At 49.1% G+C, this 18,563-nt stretch overlaps 1 protein-coding gene across 9 annotated transcripts in view; it reads right to left on the bottom strand.

Moving 5' to 3' along the window:
• Positions 1-16,279, bottom strand: part of PIK3C2B (phosphatidylinositol-4-phosphate 3-kinase catalytic subunit type 2 beta) — a 59,112-nt gene extending 42,833 nt beyond the window's left edge. For 3 of the 9 annotated variants that reach the window (XM_082462253.1, XM_082462252.1, XM_082462254.1), the window contains exon 1: positions 15,776-16,277. The gene's annotated coding sequence lies outside the window, so the exon portion shown is untranslated. The other 6 variants (XM_082462247.1, XM_082462255.1, XM_082462250.1 and 3 more) reach the window with 5 other exon arrangements.
• Between the last annotated feature and the right edge of the window lie 2,284 nt (positions 16,280-18,563).

Here is an 18,563-nt window from a genome sequence, read left to right as displayed (position 1 = left end):
ACTGGGTCTCTCTCTTCAGCACATAAACACGATCAAGCTTCTTCTAGCCTTAAAAAGAAAAAGAAGGAACAAAAACCAGAACCCTACACCCTAAGCACCCTCTCTTGCCTTTCTGTCCTTCAGCTCATACCCTCCCTGTCCTTCCTTCCCTTCCCAGTCAAGCTTCACAGAAGACACATGATGTTTCTCAATTCTCCCTTATTTACTCTTCAACTCACTGTAATCTGACTTCTGCCCCCAACATTCCACTAAAATGCCCCAACAACAATGCCCAGGCCACCCGGTTCCACAGGCATTTCTATCTGCCCAGACATTGCTGCTGCACTTGGCTCTCAGACCACTCCCTTCTTCCTTACATCCTCCACCCCCTGGCTTCCATGACGCTACTTTTTCGTGTTCTCCACCTCTGTCATTGTCCTCCTCTTCCTTTGTCCACCCCTGAAATATTGGTGTTGGCTCAGGACTCCATTCTCAGCCTCTGTTAATGTGACAACCCCACTGGGCAGTCTCATCTGTTCTCCCACTCACATCACGTGCGTGTTGATGATTCCAAATGTGTCTCTCCCCCGTCAAGTTGATATGCCCACCCATATCTCAAACCCCAGATGTTGAAAACTGAACTATCACCTTCTTATTTCCTTCCTACAACCTTCTCCTCCTTGCTGGTTCCCCATCTGGGTGAATGGCACCATCCAGTCACCCAAGCTAGGAACCCGACAGTCATCCTGGATTCCTCCTTCCTTTTCACCCCGTATCCAATCACCAAGGCTGCCAACTTTTCCTCTTAATACTTCCCAAATCTAGTCCTTCCTTCTATGCTAACTGCTGCTGCCCTAATTAAACCCATATTTTCTCCCACTTGGGCTATTATAATAGCCTTCAAACAGTCCTTCCTCCTCCTAATCTTTCCTTCTTTAAAGCTTGCTCCCCAGAGCAGTCAGAGGGCTCTTTCTAAAGTGTAAATCTGATCATCTCACTCTCTGCTTAAACCCCTTCAAAGGCTCTCTATTTGATTCCTTTACAAGGCCTTTATCACCAGCCCCCATCTCCCTCTCATCTCCAACCATTCAGAACCACGTATTTGATACCTCTGTGATTTCGTGCAGTATCTTCCGGCTCCAGGGCACGCCCTTCCCAACTGCCAACGCTCTTTGCCTATGTGATTCTAACTGCTCAGACTTTGCTCTGACATCAAGTTCTTCAAGAAGCCTTCTCTGAACCTCCAGATTCAACAATGTGCCCCACGTTCATGCTCCCAATAGCAACCTGTATATACCTCAAATATCATCTTGAAATATTTTATTCAAAGTTAAATGTGTATGAATCTGTCATCTCCCACTGAGATCCTCAAGTTCCAAAATCACCTCATTTCCACTGAGAAAAATGTACTTCAACTGGCATATAAGGGTAGAGCTTTCTGGGGGTAAGAATTTTCAGACATAGAGATGTGTGATCAGGATGCAGGTGGTGTCCTTCCCTGGGGATCCTTCAAAGGTAGGACTGGGTTTCAACTAACAGGACCAGGTTTGGCATCTGTAAATGCAGGTGGGTAGATAGACAAGACCACCACAGAAAGTGCCTTCCAGCCCTGGGATTCTTTGATTCTGACCTATTGATTCCCTTCAGTCACATTTCTCAGAGGACGCCAAAGTTAGCCCTGGGAGGAAAGAGAAGAAAGGCCTGAGGGGGAATTCCCTGGTGGTCCAGTGGTTACGACTCCCCGCTTTCACTGCTGAGGGCCCAGGTTCAATCCCTGATCTAGGAACTAAGATCCCACAAGCCACACGGCGCGGCTGAGGGGAAAAAAAAAAGACCCGAGGGAGATCCAGCAGGCCCAGCTCCTAAGGCTCTTCCCAGACTGGAATTCAAACACGGAAAGCTAAGCCACCCCTCTCTAACCACCGGCCCCCTGGCTCCCGGCCAGGACACCACCAGACTGTCTGTCAGCTGCGCAGAGGGGGCCCAGCCCATCTTGCACCCGGGGCTACACCGGCAGCTGTGTCTTCCAAAAAGTGCAGTGCTCTGCTCGCTCTGATGCTGAGGGATCCATGGTGAGGAGGCAGGACAAGCAGCATCCCCCGCAGGACCAGGACACCAGGACCGGGAGAGCCACCCCTAAGGTGGGGTGAAGGTTCAGGGCAGCAGCCAGGCACAGGGGAAATCCAGAGAGGGAAAGAGGGAAGACAGGAGCAATCAACCCCAACCACCTGCAGCTAAAGGGAGCTGGCTTCCGCTAAGAACTCAGCCCCGAATTTCAGAATTTCATCTTCCAGGAGGGGTGGGGATACACAAAGTATTTTAGGAATCAGAGTCTCATGTTTCTTGCCTCCCCCATTCTCTTCCCCAATTCAGTTCCCTCCCTGCCAGGCTCTGCTGGGTTGACAAATTCTCTATTCCCTGAGTCCTCAAGGGCTACTAGGGATTCTGTAAAAAAGCAAATATCCATATAGGTCCCAGGAAAGAGTTGGGGTGGGCGAGGGCCTGGGTCTTTGCTACTCTGCAGCTCATCCAGGAAGAGAAGACTGGGGCCAGTACCGCTCTGTCGCACAGCTCCACGGAACACCCACACTGTACCCTGCGTGAATGACACCCTCTACCACAACAAAGAGAATGGTGCCTGCTGGAGTTGTGCACCTTGGTGGCCCTAGCTGTGCTCTCTTCTAGTATCCTTCTCTCAGAAAGTAGATGGAAACCATCTGAAAGACCATTTTCAGCCAGATTCCTTTCACCACCTGCACGCACTAGTTGTTAACATTTCCCCACATTTGAGCACACTTTCTCTGCTTAACATTTTCAAATGTTAAGATGCAAACACTTCACTTCTAAATACTTCAGCCTGAATCTCTACAGAACTAGGACATTCTCCGATGTAAACACAATGCCAGTTAGCATACCAGCTAAATTTAACGTTGACAGTACGTTAAATTGTAATTGTTATTATTTAACAATAATATTATCCAATATAGGGTCCACATTTGAATGTTTGTAATTATCATCTGGGAAGTTCTTCAAACATACAAATTCCTGGCCCCTCTCCTGGAGGGTTTGATTCAGTGGGGTGAGTCCCTGGACTCTGAACATTTCCAAGCCCCTCAGGCAATTCAGATGTGCGGTAAAGTTTGACACCAAAGAAAGACTAGGGTTTCAGAACTACCAGGAAGACAGGACGGAACTGGGCAAAGGAACCCCAAAGAGCACCAGGCAGTCAGCTGGTAAAGGAAGAGGGCATGCTTATGGCCAAGCAGGTCGGTGCCAGGGTGTAGGCGGCACCAAACTCAGCCCACACAGCTGCCAACAGATGGCTGGAGGTCAGGCGGGGAGGAAGGGGGTCAGGGCAGAGCCACACAATGGCTCAGAGTCAGAGCATGGAGAGAAAGGAGAGGGCACTCCCTCAAGTGAGCTGGTTCTGTTCCGTGCCTGTGCCAGAGAGGGAGGGGCCCCAGGGTCCAGCGATGACACCAGCTGTGGGTGGAGAGGGCTTCCTGTTGTCTTGCTGGAGGGCACCGTATGAGAACTGCCCTGCTTGGGACAGACTAATGGGTCTCGGTCATCTCCCCAAATCCTGACCCACAGAGCTGGATTCTAATGGGCATTGAGTACCAGCTACGTGCCAGGTACCATGCTAGACCCAGAAGTATTCAGATGACCATGGCACAATTCCAGGAAGCTTACGGTCTAACAAAGGTGACAGATGTATCATAAATAATTCAATCTCCCCTTTCGGGCACAAAGCAGGGAACCTTGCACATCTTGACCCATCTTCACTGAGCAGGGGAAATGGAGAGCTATCGAGAAAGGTGGTGAAAAATATGGAGGGTCTCAAGCCCCCAGCCTGTTAGTAGTTTTTACTAAGGGAAAATGACTCAGTTCTAGGACTGCCCTAGGAAGAGACCTTCAGTGCCTCCTCTCAGGACAGAATGGTTCAAGGGGTTAAGGACTTAATCCCTTTGGCTCCCAGAGCTTTCTCTTCTGAGAGGACCCTGCCCCTATCTACCCCCAGCACCCACACTTACCCAGACCCCAAATCCCACTGGTTTTGCAGCCAGGTACCCGTGCCCCACCCCTCACTCCACACTCTGCTGCCCAGCTCCACCTCTCCCCTCCCACAGCCCCAGCTCCAACAGGGAAGTCAGCATGCCCTGTGCCAGGAATACGACTCCTCCAGCAGGAAGGTATAACAATAAGTCAAGTAGGTCAGCTCCCTGCCTCAAACAGATGTGCAGCTGATCCCTGCTTCCGTATTGAAAACCTACAGGTTTTATACAGCTCTACAAGCTTCTTTGATGTCAGGCCCATCACTGAGTCACACGCACCAACAAAGTCTTTCTCTTGTTTAACTATGTTCTCTCTGTGTGGTTCTCACTTAATTCCAAATGTGAGGAAACTGAATATAACTGCTTTCATTTTCTTCCCACTCATACAGCCCCTCTCTAGCCTCCTCTCAGCCAAATTAAAGCAGCCCCATGTGGTTCAGTTTTGCTACTGGAACTTACTTTCCATTTCTCTCTTTCCTGGGCCTACCCTGGACTCTCCACCAATTGAAGCCAAAGTGGACACAAGAGTTAATAAAGGGCTCTCTGGGTCCTAAGAGAGCAGAGGGACAGGAGGCTGTGTGACACAGTTACATCAGTCGGGTTTGCATTCAGAGTCCTGAGTCCCCAGTCCCCGGGTCAGAAACCATTTGTGCAGCTGTTCTGTTCACACACACACACACACACACACACACACACACACACAAGGAATCCCTGGAGATCACAGCTCCTAGCACACACCCTGTAGATTTGGGATCTGGGTACAAAGAGAGTCAGTGATGGAAGAGGTGAGGCAGCTCGTGGCTCCTCTCAAAACTTTCCTTCCTAGAGCTGGCGATTAAGATGGCAGGGACCGGGACCAGGAGCTGGCAATCAGCTGAATGGAACGTTTGGCAAAAGGGAAAGAAAGGTCTTGGCCAGGAACCATCCCGGGAGCCAGAACAGCCACATCTCCCTTCTGTCCGGTCCACACTTCCTGCTTTTTCCACCCCCTGCCCTCAGCCACCGCAGCCCCAAGACCCAGGCCTTCTAGTTCAGATCGGCCGGGTTTCCTCCAAGGAGCACGGTGGTTAAGAATTACTCTTCCAGTTTCCTCGACCCTCCAGAGAAAGGAGGTGGACTGGATGGTGGAGGAAAAGAGGAGCTCCCAGGATGACCTTCCCTTAATAATCTTGGCCTCCAGTTGAGAGGACTCCTGAGGAAACTTCTTTACGGACAAAGTTCACACCAGCCCACCCACATGAGAAAAACAACCTGACATTTCCAAACAGCAACATCTAGGAAACCTTAGCCTCTCTGAAGGTCCTGTAGGCTCCTGAAGCATAAAGGAAGCCCCTCTGTGAGGAGGATGTAAGAAAGTGGGTGGAGGAGGGCATGGGGACACAGCAGCCCTTCTCGGTGCCACTTGCTTGCTGCAAACCAAGGGCTCCTGCAAGGCTCAGACTGTCGCCTCTGTCACCTCTAGCTGAATCTCCAGTCCAGCTTCCCCAGCTCATGCCCTTTGGAATCCAGTTCTCCAGGATTCCTTCACGGGCTGGGAAAACTCGCTAGAGGAGGCCAGCCCATTAAGCAGGATCCAGAAAGCAGGTCACAGCTGCTCCCGTCCAGCCGGGGCACCAAAGCGAGGACCTAAAATGCCAGCAAGGTTCTGCTCTGCCTGGAGGACTCACCAGAGGGGAGAGATGAGAGGCAATGTCCTCCACCTCACGGCTCAGGTCCAGACTCCCCGGGTCCTCACAAGCTAGGTGGGGCTAACCCATCAGAGACTGCAAGGAGGAAGGAGGCAGCCCTGAGCAGCACTTCAAATTACAGCCCAACCCCATGGCAAGGGGATGGGGGTGTATCTCGGGGTAACTACAGAGGCATCAGACTAACCAGAGTCTACCGAAGAATGCCAGTGAGACCATCCTCCAAAAGAATGACATCTTTGCTGGGGATCAACACTCTGATCTTTAGGGAGTGTCTCCAATTCATTCAATTATAACAATTCTTTGGTTATTTTCTGGTAGCACCTTTCTTAGACATCTAAAAGGTAATCTCTCTTCTCCATGACAGGGTCCTACCATCTAGTAGAATGAGGCCCACAAACGGTCAGCGACTTTGCCCTGGGTCTCACGGCGGAGCCACGGCAGAGTTGGGAAGGGCCCACAGAACCAATGTGGGGAGGCTACTTGGTGCTGGTCCTCAGAAACAACCCTGGCCCCAGCCTTGCACTCCATCCCACGAGTACACACTTGGCACTGATGTGCCAGAGCCTGGGACGAGAAGGACTGAGGGACTTGGTCCCCAGAACAATTCTACAGGGTAGAGAAGGTGGGGCCAGCAGCCCCAGTGTAGTGGCACTGCCTGTGCCAGGGGGCAAGGACAGGCTGTGTGGGCAGCTGACAGCCACCTGCTTGGCTCGGAAGAGGGTAAAAGGCAGTCGAGCAGAAAAAGACTGAGCCAGTCATCCGTGGGAACCTCGGAGGAGCAAAGACCAGCCGCCACACCGTGCCCAGGGCAAGCTCCTTCCCGCCCTCCTGGTAGGGAGGCTCTGCGCCACTGTCCACAAGCCCTGCCCACTGTCCCTCTGCCACCACAGTCCCTAAACCAGCAATCTTGACATGCAGTCTAATAATAGAGAATATCTGCAATTAGTGCTAACTCCCCAAATCAAGAAAATCCCTGATAGACTGCAGTCACTCCCAGGGACCCAAAGCCACAGTAATCACACAAACTGCACACTTTCCCGCACCCTCCGACTCATTCCCTCATTAGCTCCCTAAGGGTAGGAGAAGAAGCTGGCCTAGACACCACGAGGTGACAGCCTTAGTGCCACTGGCAAAGAAGCCTGAGAAAAGTAGACGGAAAGTTGTTTGTTTGGTTTTTTTTTTGAAGCAATGAAGTATTTTTTTTCTTTAAGCTTTTAAGTTCAGACTACAAATCTTATTCTATCTATAAATCTAATAAATTTTTTCCCCACAACTCACACACACACACTGTATTTTATTTTTACAAAAGACAAATAAACTGACACCAAGCATTGTAAATGGATGATCACAACAAAAGCAACAATGATTGCAATTACCACACACGAAACACACTCATACTATGACATAATATTGACATTCAGTCCAGTAATCCTCCACTGTAACAGCTCCTTTACTTTGCAGTGAAAATTGATTTGTATATTTTTTGCCTCTGAGTAGACGGAAAGTTGAACAAGAAGAAAAAGGAAAACAGGACCTCTAAGCTCCAGGGGCAGCTCTGGGCCTTCCCTGTCCACATTCCAGCATGCGGGGACAGGCTGGGCCAGTGAGGAGAGCACCGGGGAGGGAAATGCCAGGGAAGGAGACTCCAGACACAAGAGCCCAGGAGGGCCTTTGCCCAAAGGTCACCTGGCTTCTGGACAGCCTCAGGGACAGGTGTTATTTCCTAGGTCAAGGCAGAGTGGAGAAGCCCTGGGGTCCTCACAAACCAGAGCGGGAAAAGAAAGGGGTGTCAGCTCTCAAGTAGCCCCCTTCTTTCAGACCAGAAAAAAACACACACACACAAAAACAAAACACCACCAAACATCTGATACTAATTTACACAGGGGTGTTAGAGGCCAAAGTGTTAGTCCCTCCCAGGGACGTTTGCACTTAAAAAGCAGAGTCTGAGGAGACGGATGCTCAACCTAAAGGAATCTGGAAGTGGAAAAGGAAATTTCTAGTGGCACCGGGAGAAATGATCCATTAAAAGGTAGGGGAGGTGGATCTCTGGCATAGGCCTTGCCTGTCCATGGCCTCCCCTCGTCCCAGTTCCTGAGCCCCAGGAATCCCTTGCCCCTCTCCAGGACACAAGTCCCCCCAAGCGCTGCCCACCAGGCAGCTTGTCCCTTTAAGTCACTGACCCTCCCCCCCAATACTTGGCCTTGGCTGCTGTTAGCCTGGCCTCACCCAGTAGCCATGAAGTTCCACTCCACTCTTCCTGGTAGCAGGCCGGAAGGATGTCCTGCTCCGGGTCAGCCAAGGACACTGAACCCTGGGGGAGACCTCGGATTCTCTCTTACCAAGGTCAAAGGAGAAACCCCACTCAGGATGCAGGGCCCTAAGAGGGAACTGAGAAATGAGATCCTTTTTGAGATGGCCTCAGTGTCCAGAATCCCCAAACCACAGGGAAAGGGATACTGAGATGGGGGGACTGAATGTGCAGGCATAATGGAACTAACCATCCTTAGCTACCTTGCTGAAATACCATTGCAATGTATGTAAACTCCATCACAAAGTCTGTCAAATTAGTACTACACGGATATGTCCACTGTCGTGCCTGGAGTCAGGGTATCCCACTTTGTTTTGGTGAAAAGAAAGAGAAGGTAGGTTGGGGGTGGGGGGGACAGAGAGGGAGGCTAAGTGAATAGGAGCATCACAGAAAGAGAAGGAAGGAAACAGACCTCCCCCACCCACCCCAGCATTTTGTGCCAGGTATTGTCTTGTTTAATCCTCATAACAATCCTTAACTGTGCATATTATTATCCTTATTTTATGAAAACAGAAAAGGAATGAGTAATTTGCCCAAGGTCACACAAGTAGTAAAAGACACTGAGTCAAATTGTTGTAAATCATCCACACTTCAATAAGCAAATAATAAAATAAATAACATTTAAAATTAGAATAAATAAATAAAAGTTAAACTGAATCTTGTTTGAGGCCAAAATTGTTTGAGGTCCTTTTCCCATCCTGCCATGGAGACCCAGGCATACCGCATTTTATCAAATGTTCAAGCTGGTATTGGTGACTATTCTGGTACACCGCCAAGCTCTCCCCAAACACCAACACACTGTGTCACTGTCTCAAGCCACTGAAAAAAACAAGCTAATAAATAAATAAGCAAGCAAGCAAACAAACCCTAAAAACCAGACCCACAGCTTTGCAGATAAGAGAACCAAGGACTGCAGGGGAAAAATGACTTGCCTGAAGTCACACAGGTAGTCAGTGGCAGAAGTGGAACGGGAAGCAGGTCTCAGACTCCCACTCAAGTGCTCTTTCCAGACTGAACCACAACCAATCTTGTCCGTTCCCAAAATCCTCCAGGGAAGAAAGTCCCTCAGCCTTTCTGTTCTAACCTCTCTCAAATTGGTCCATTCCTTTCCAAGATTCTGATTACTTTCATTAAGTGAAATAACCTATAGAAAGCACATCTTAAGCACCAAAAAATTATTATTCCTTTCTCTTACCTGACCATTAGAATAGCGTCCTAGCTAGCCTCTCTGTCTCCCCTCCCGACTCCTTGAGGTATCTGCACTCCGGTGCCAGGGAATCCTGCAGCACAACTCTGATCGTGTCATTCTTCCAATGAAATACTTTGTCTCTCCCCTTCCTTATCAGGTACTCAAGACCCCCCACACTGAGTCCCAGCCCAGTCCCCTGTATGCCCCCCAAAACGTTGATGGTTATTAACCATTCCCCAGGGCCCCACGTTTTCCCACAAAACTTCACTCATGCTAGTGCCCTCTACAAATACCTGCTCTTACGTTAGAGCCTTCTTTCATCTCCTAAGACTAAAAGTGACTTTGCTCTCTTTCGGACATCTGTAAAAATTTTAATGCATCCCACTGCATTTATATTGTTTTGTATTACCCCACTGGTGATGAAAATGAAAACAACCTATCCATGTAGGTGCTTTATAGTTACAAAGCACTGTATAGATATAAGCCCATCAATCTGAAGAAAAAAATCACCTCCTATTTATCTTTGTCTTCCTCACGATGCTCAATACAATGTTTTACACATGGCACAGAGCTGTTAAATACTGTGTTCTGAGGGTGGTCTGACCAACCCAGAGAAGAGTTATCACTTCCCCGTTGTAGCATCAGAGATTCTGAAGCTGAATGAGGAAGGCAAAATTGTCATTGGTTTTTCCAGGTCGATACTCCATAGCATTTGTTAGATTCTCAGAATTTAGAGACCCCCAAAATATTAAGCACTCTAGTCCTAGCTTCTATACTTTTATGAAATGCTGCCCAAGATTACACCAACTCTTGGGGCAGCCACAGGACTAGTGACTCATACTGAGCTTATAGAATTAGCGCACTACGTAAAGAAACTCATCCGTTCACTTGCATTTTTTGGAGTACAATGTGGTTACCTCAAGGTCAGGGGCCATACTGAACTCAAGCTTGTATCCCTAGGGTTTAGCACAAACCTGCTATTGGAAGATGATAAAATAATTGTGACCACCACCATTTACTGAGCCCTTGCCATGTATCAGGCACTGTTCCAGGTAGTTCGTTTTGTCTGTCCTCTTCACTGCTGTGCACTGAGGAGAGCGTCAGGTTCATCATGTACATTCAATGCATAACGGGTGATGGATGGATGAATAAAAGGTAAGATGCAAACTCCTTCAATGCCTCTGGCCAAATTAAACTACTTTCCCTCCACCTCTTTTACCACTCGCTTCACCCTCCATCCCACCCCAACGCCTACTCATTGTTCAGATCTCAGCTAACATTTCATTTCTTCCAGGAAGTCTGACCACCCTAAATGCCCCGCTTACGAGTTCTCAAAGCATCCCATACTACCCCACCCCCTACACCCAGCCTACTCACTTGTCTATGTTCCCAACCCAGCAATATGTTCTGGAAGGCTGTGTGTCCTAGTCACTGAAAGCACCTAAAGTCATAAGTAAGCACTCAAAAAACATCTGTTGAATGAACGAATGAAATCTTTTTAAACATTATCTGACAGACTTTCATTACTCTTGTGATCATTTCTTCCACAGACGACTTTCAGAAGAACACGTGCTGCTGTCACCTGGCTCTTGGGGAAGTCCCATCTCATGCAGAACTTGGGCCTCGTTGACATTTTTTCCTCACAGGTCCCTCCAGTGTAGCACAGAAGGAACACGGGTTCTAGAAGTATCCTGACCTACACTCAAACTTTGGCTCTTCTTTCATTAGTTGTACAACCTTAGCCATGTTTCTTAATCTTGGTTTGAATGTAAACCTAAGCTTAACCTCAGTTCTCCCATCTGCAAATGGGGATGAAACAATTCCATTATCATCCATTTCCTCCAAGGATTGGGGGGGCGGTGTGGAATTAAGATAACATTTGAAAAGCTACGGGTAGACAGACACTCAGTGCTGGTGGCTATTCTTCTTTATCACATGCTCTTGCCTTTCTTGGTAGTTGAACTTTTCCTCAAGTGGCTCCTTTTTGCCTTCCTTGTTGGGACCATATACAACAGCATAATCAAAATTGTACTTCAGAGAATTGCCAACCGTTTGGAACCACTCTATCTTTCAAAGACTCTTGTCAGGGAACTGTATCCATCTTTTCTCTTAGTAGAAAGGAAGGAAGGAAGGAAGGAAGGAAGGAAGGAAGGAAGGAAGGAAGGAAGGAAGGAAGGGAGGGAGGGAGGGAGGAAGGGAGGAAGAAAGAAAGAAAAGAAAGAAAGAAAGAAAGGAAGAAAGAAAGAAAGAAAGAAAGAAAGAAAGAAAGAAAGAAAGAAAGAAAGGAAAGAAAGAAAGAAAGAAAGAAAGAAAGAAAGAAAGAAAGAAAGAAAGAAAGAAAGAAAGAAAGAAAGAAAGAAAGAAAGAAAGAAAGAAAGGAAGGAAGAAAGAAAAAGAGAGAGAGGGAGGGATGGAGGAAGGAAAGAAGGAAGAAATCTGCCTTCTTGAATTCTAAAGTGAAAATCTGACATCCTGGTTATAATATTTTGGGGAAAATATAGTTGCCTTCTCCTAGGTTCCCATAATATCTAATTTGCAAAAAATCTCTCCATCTTGGGTCAAAATTAAATGCGCTGTAATAGTGCTCCTAGTACTTTAACTTCTTTTACCCTTTGGAAGACACAACAGCATGGCAAGTCAGGAATGTGACAGACACTCTGCTTTCAGAAAAGTGGGGCTCTCAGAGATGTCTCAACAGTGGCAGGGCTCCATCATTATTCCTATCTGGGTTCTAGGTTAATTTGAACCTGAGACGGGAAGAGCTCGTATCTATTTCTTCGCCCTAGCAAGGCAAACTGTACTATTTCCTCAAAATGGAATCTCCTTGGCTCTCTCTTCTTTTCCCCTCACTCTGTGCCTTCTGGTTTGCTGTCAAGGGTACCAAGTAGACTAAGATAGAAAGAGAGAAAAAACTTGGCAGGAGAGGTTGCCTCCATGCAAGCTTATTCCTGGTGGGCCTGGGGAACATGTGTGAACAGCTCTCATGCCTGGCATCCACCTCCACTGTGGGGAGGATACAGAAAGAGAAGCTAACCCGTAAGACAGGATCCACGGGGCAGAGACTTAGAAGGAAGCACAAAGCATGGTGGGAAGAACTACCAAGGAGAAAAGAAACCACTGCCCAGGAGATTAGTCTCGCAGTGACTAGGGATGGCTAGGGTTAAGAGAGAAAGGTCCAGGAGGAAGGGAGTTGAACAATGTTTTCGAGAAAGAAGAGTGGCAGGTGTGAAAGTTAAGGAGGAAGGCAAAGAGTTTCCAAAGAGGCAAATGATTTTTGGCTTCTCTCTGAAACACTATGAAGCCTCTGCTAGGTAAGACTACACCTACTACGGGAAGTTCTCAAGAAGAGGAAGGATGAATTGCTAAAGATCCCTTGTCACAGATTCTGTATTCTGCCTTAGGGCTATTGGGAGTCCCTCTCCTCTTCCCTCTCCATACCTCAAGAGCCTCTGCCCCAACACGGGTGTCCAGTGTCCTTAATCTCTAACAAAGTGGAGATTTGAGGACAGTGAATTCCATCACCATGAGAGAAGAGAATTTCCCAACAATGATAGGGTCAACTAATAGGCCACTGATAGGTACATTCTGAAGTGCCAAAGGATAGGTCCTTTCATTAGTAGTAAAGTGATCTGTGGGGCAAGTTCCAGCATTGTTAGTAATCATGTGACCTTGGGAGAGTCATTTCTTTGCAGGAAAATGACTTTCCAATTCTAAAGCTATATGTGACCATAGGAAATGCAAGAATTAAGAAGGTACTATGCTGGACTAGAGCGGGGTGGAGGAAATTTGTCCTCCAGGAACTCTGTCCTTGAGAAGTTTGTTATCTAAGGTATGTCCCAGTCTGGTGCCATTTCACAAGCATTCAAATCAAGGAATCCAGTATGAATGAATTCTGTAACTCTGCTTCCACTTTTTGTTCTCCCAAGACCCAATATCTCCCTGAGAGTGGCACCCAGGTTATGAGCACAGGGTCTGGAGTGGGATTGCCTGCTTTGAATCTCTTCTCTGTCATTTACTAGCTGGCTGACATCAGTAAGTGTCAGCTATTATATTATTTGCCAACTCAGTACTACCCTGTCTATAGACAGTAGCCAGCCTTTGGGGGTGTATGTCTCCCCCTGATTTCCTACAAATATCATTAAGCAGATTTCCCTTCTCTCCCAGTTCCCATTCTACCAACCTTTTAAAGAGAAATACCCAAAGAATAGTTACCTTGGCATTGTCACATTACTCTTCCCTTAGTCAGAAAAGAAAGGTTCCGGAACATTCTCTATTTCATATCCCTTTCCTCCCACCCCTCCCCCCATCACCACCAACTTTCCCTCCCTCATTACTGAGACTAAACTCAGGATGAATAACCTACATTTGTATAGTACTCTGCAGTTTTCAGAGTGCTTTTGCATACATGATTTTATTCAGTTCATGGTAAGCAGTGTATTTCATCCTTAAAACAATCCTATGAGCCAAGGGTATTTTTTTCACCATTTTACAGATATGCAAACTGAGTCTTACGTTCACAAGTTGTCCATGCTCACACAGCTAGGAAGCCAGGCCTCCTGACGCTGAACCCACCCACTATTTTCTCTACTACTCCGCATTATCACGTCCAAGTTCACATCCTGGGAGCATGAGGAGCCTGAAGTTTATGGCCAGTTACAAACCCCCAAAGGGAACAGAGATCCCTCATTTTTATTCCTGCTGGCTAGCAGGGCTGTCCAGGCTGAATGACCATACACATGAGATGCCTGCAAAGGGCCAGGCCTAGGTGGGGTGGGGAAACCACAGAGAGGAGACCAAAGGTCCACAAGGGTGTGGGGTATCTGCTAGAGCACCACCACATCATGGCCAAGGACGCAGGTATTCCAGGACAATCCCAAAGGAGAACCCCAGGGAAAAGCCTGAGGACCCAGATAAACTGAACCTTCCTCACCCCAGCACACCCCGTGGGCCTCCCTCACCAATGCTTCCAGGGAGAGGGAAATGGACAAGCTCCCTTCTGGCCAGGGCTGAGAGTTTGATCAGATTCAGACACACACACCCATGCACACTCAGCAGTAAATTCAGAGCCATGGAAATCAAACCTTGGCTCACCCAAAGGCCAAAGGAGAAGCAGCCACAGCTTCAGTCCAGGGTTCCGGCTCAGAGCCACCATCTCCTCAGACGCTGGCGGCCAGGCAGAGCTATAAACTGTGCCTCGACTTAATTTTTCCATGGACACAACCCCAGATGGGACCTCCAGGCTCTGAAGAAGCTTCAATTCTGAAGCATCATAACCTCTCTGTTCTGGGATCCAAAGCTAGAAGTGGGGAGGGAGGAGTATTTGGGGATCAGGTTTGCCACGCCCTGGACCATTTCTCTTCCAATATCTTTCCAAGGCCTAGTGCAGCAATACAGTAAGTTTTCATTCAGCGACAGATACAGCGTTGGAATTCAGTGCAAATGACTTACATCTGCTTGGCCACAACCCAGACAGTCAGGTAGTTTAGAGAGAGAAGGAGGGGCATGTTGGCCCACTTCTGGGATCCTGGGGAGTTGTGTGCTAAGGAATCTGGGCCATGCTGGGTCCAGCCTGCACAGGGTACAAAATTCTCCAACAGAATTGAGAAAAAACATCAGTGCAGCCGAGACAATAGAGATTCCACCCCAGGCCCGACTGGTGGGACTGGGGCAGGGAAGCCACAAAGACCCCACAAGGGGCTGGAGACGGAGAGAAAGAAGGTTGGCGTGAAGGAGCACGAGCAATGGCAGATTCTTCACACACGCCCCTCAGCCACCTAGGGTGTGTGCACTAACCTCATACATTTGGTAACCTCTTCCCACAAACCAGGAACCTGCCAAGCCCCTGGGCTTCCCACCCCACCCCACCCCAGCTTGGCAGCCTCCCTTGGGCTTCCTGCTGCTGCGACTGCTCCCCAACATCAAAGCCACCCATGTCGGAGCTGAAAATGAGAGACAAGTACAGGCCAGGAGAGCAGCGCCTCCCCCAAGGCTCCGGAACTCAGGCCTGAGGGCCCCTCTCCCTCTCCCAGGCTTTCTCCTTTTGCTGCAGTATCCTTATAAGGGAGAAGCTAATTCTACTATCCATCTGGCTAAAAAAATGTATATATTTCCCAGGCTAGATGCTGACTTTCCACCCACTCTAAGAGAAAGCACCCCACCAACACCCTCACTCCAGGGCAGGTTTTGCTTTTTATTTCTCATCTTAAACAAACAAACAAATACCAAAACCACTGGCTGGTTCAGGTCGCCTTGCAGCAGCTGGGAGCCAGGAAGTGTGTTTAGAAGAAAAGGGGTGGGGAAGAGTGTGCCCGGGGTCCGAGACGCCCCGATACCTCTGGAGCGGGCAGGCAGTGGGGGCTGGCAACCTGCTCGGCGCCGGGACTGGAGCTCCGTTCTCACCGCGTCTGCGTCCCGCCACCGGGAACCTTCGGTTCGTTCCATTGTTGCCCCTCGGCTGTTGCCATGTTGGAGGGAGAGCCCCTGACCTCCGCTCGCTCCACTCTGCGGGAAATCTGCGGACCCCGGGCCGGTGCTCCCGGCTGGGTGCCCGTCTTACCTGTGCTCACTGCGAGTTTCCTGCAAAACCTGATGTGTCGTGTGCTCGGCGACCAGGGCTGCTGGCTCCACGGCTCCGGGCGGCTCCGGCACCCACGCGAGGCGGCCGCGCACCGCCTCCTCCCGGGCCGCTCCCCCTCCGAGCTGCACGCGGCGGGCGCCGACCCCAGGGTTCCCGGGGCAGCGAAGAGGCAGGAGAGGGCGCGAGGACCAGCTCGCAGCGCGGGGGCGGGGGGGGGGGTCCTCTAGGCCGAGAGCGTGAGCGAGCCCGCAGAGTCAGGCAACCCCAGGTGAGACAATAGCGGGAGTAGCGGGCGAGAGGGGAGAAGCCATCTCCCGGAGACCTGGCGCACTGCACGGCGACGTGAGGCTCGGCCAGACCCAGCCCGGACAGGCAGCCGCCAGCCGCGGCTCCAGCCCGCGGCGCCCACTGCGCCGCGAGCGGGAGGATGGGGCGGGTCCTGGAACCCTGACCTCCCTCCCCTCTCCTCTCCTCTCCTCTCCTCCTCTCCCTCCCTCCCTCCCCTCCCTCCTTCCCTCCCTCCCCTCCCAGTGCGTGGGGGAAGAGAAAAGCGCTGGCGTCAAGTTGTGCTTCGGGAATCCAAGAGCCAAGATTTCCACTTCCCACTTGCTTGAGGGTTTTTGCAGATGGTCGTTACTTTTCCCTGCTGGGACCCCTTTGCTCTGTGTCAGATGAATGCCAAATCATTCTACTGGAAATGACAGAGTTTTGAGGTCCAGTTATCGGTTTGCGGAATTTCCCCCCATCATTAAGATAGAGATGCCGGAAGGAGCCCCTACCTTGAGGATGGAGGTGGCAGTGGGGGGAAGCTGTCTTGGCGCTTTGCACATTCAGACTCATTAGTTTTTCTACTCGCCCTAGTGGGTTGTCTGACCCGAGCCCCAGAAAATAGCAATCTACAACCTGAGGGGGGAGCGGTGGTAGTAGGTCCTCCAACCCAACTATCGCAGGGGAAAAAAATCTTTCATAGTGTGTTATATTTAAAATTTTGACTCAGTACCTTTGTTTGAGCAGTGGTCTCTAGAAGAATTTTCCTAAGGGCTCCACCCAAAGAAACAAGTAGTTGGCCAGATCCTCATTTGCATTTGGTTTGCATAATAACTATGATCTCTGATCTCAAAGTACATTTTCCTCAAAACTTGAATCTTGTTCTCCCCCAGGGCCCTCCTTCTTTCTTTCTTGCCAGACGATGATCAACACCTGGTTCTCAGCCTCCCTCCCCTGCAGTCCCCTTCAGGTATCTAAGGCTCAAGACTCCCAGCCTCTGATCAGATACCCAGGACTCTGCAGCCAGGGTTCCCAGGGAAACATCGGCAAACCTGCCCCTTCTGCAGCTTCTCTGCAAAGCTGCCCCTAGTAGCTTTTAAATATTTGTTAAAAGCTACTCTTCCAGCCTGTTTTGGGTTCACTGGAGTTTTGTGGGGTTTTTTTTTTTAAGGGTGTCGGAAAGGCCCTTTTAAAAATATCAGGGGCCTTTTAAAATTTCCTCACTAATATGAGACTTCAACAAACCCAACACAAGTCTTAGATTCATAGACTTATAGAATTGGAAGAGACTCCAGAGCTCAAAGGAGGATAAATATTTGCTGGGAAGGGAATTTGAATAACCAGAGGAAGCCCTACGTAGGGGAAGAAAGCAATATAAAAAAGTGAGTTCATGATTCAGAAGGATCTCTTGGGATATTGTTCTGTTCTCATATAAGGTGAAATCTGGGCAAATGCAAAGGACCCTTAATTGCAGGCAACCTTGAATGAGACAATGGGAGGAGAAGCTCATAAAAGGAGATGTGACAGAGGCTTGTGTTTCTTTTCTACCCACTGTGCCAGGACCTTGGGTAGTCCAATTCGCCCTCTGAGCATCAATAGTTCCATCAGCTTCGCTTACCACTCAGGGCTGTTGTGAAGATCAAAGGAGAGAATGTAATGGACCATTTTGATGACCGCAGGCAGCATGCTCTGCATGTATCATGATGTCTACATGATGCTATTCATGATCCTCAAGAGCCACAGGGGATAAAAACATGCATTCATTTACTCACTCATTCACTGCTTGATCTCAACACAAATATTTGTGACAGCTTACTGTGTGCCTGTCATCAGGCTAAGCTCAGAAGCCTGAGAGAACAGAGTAGCACAGGGCCACCAATGCTCCAAATTTGCTGGAGTGAAGAGTCTTCAGGGAAGAGCTAACAGGAAACAGGCCTGCCTGGGTCACTGGGGGATCATATTAAAGGCTTTATAAAGCATTTTGGTAGGGAGAAAATTTTGTGTTATAAGAGCAACCAGGGCATATCAAAAAGTTTAGGTTTGTCCTGTAGGTGACAGAGAACCCAGGGTGTAGACTGGGAGTGATGTGATCAGTGACGTGCATATTACACAGGAGGACTTGGAAGACACTGCATGTCTTTCTTCCCTTTGCCCCTGTAGATCCACTCTTGGCCTTCTGGCTTCCTAGAAGGGGTGGGCCAGTGGGGAGCCACCGCAGGAGAGTGGGAGGAGGGAGGTCAAAGAGGTCTGGATATTTCTTCCTCAGGATCCTTCTCTTTGGGTTCACTGTGGGCTGGCTGCCACCCTCAACCAAAGATCACAGCTTCCCTCCAGGTGCTTCCCCGTCCCTCTCAGCCCCTCTCCCTCCCTCTTCCTTTTCCTCTTCTCTCTTAATTTACATAATCACTCACTCCCTTCCTTTGACTTTCAAGCCAGGGAGTGGAAACTCCTTTTCCTGCTGGTCCCTGGGTACTGCACACTGTTCCTTGTGGTTGTCCTA

Source organism: Balaenoptera physalus, assembly GCF_965194825.1.
Source record: "Balaenoptera physalus genome assembly, chromosome: 1".
NCBI classification, from domain to species: domain Eukaryota; kingdom Metazoa; phylum Chordata; class Mammalia; order Artiodactyla; family Balaenopteridae; genus Balaenoptera; species Balaenoptera physalus.
The sequence above is the reverse complement of the archived record's forward strand: the minus strand, read 5'-3'. Positions and strand labels throughout refer to the sequence as shown.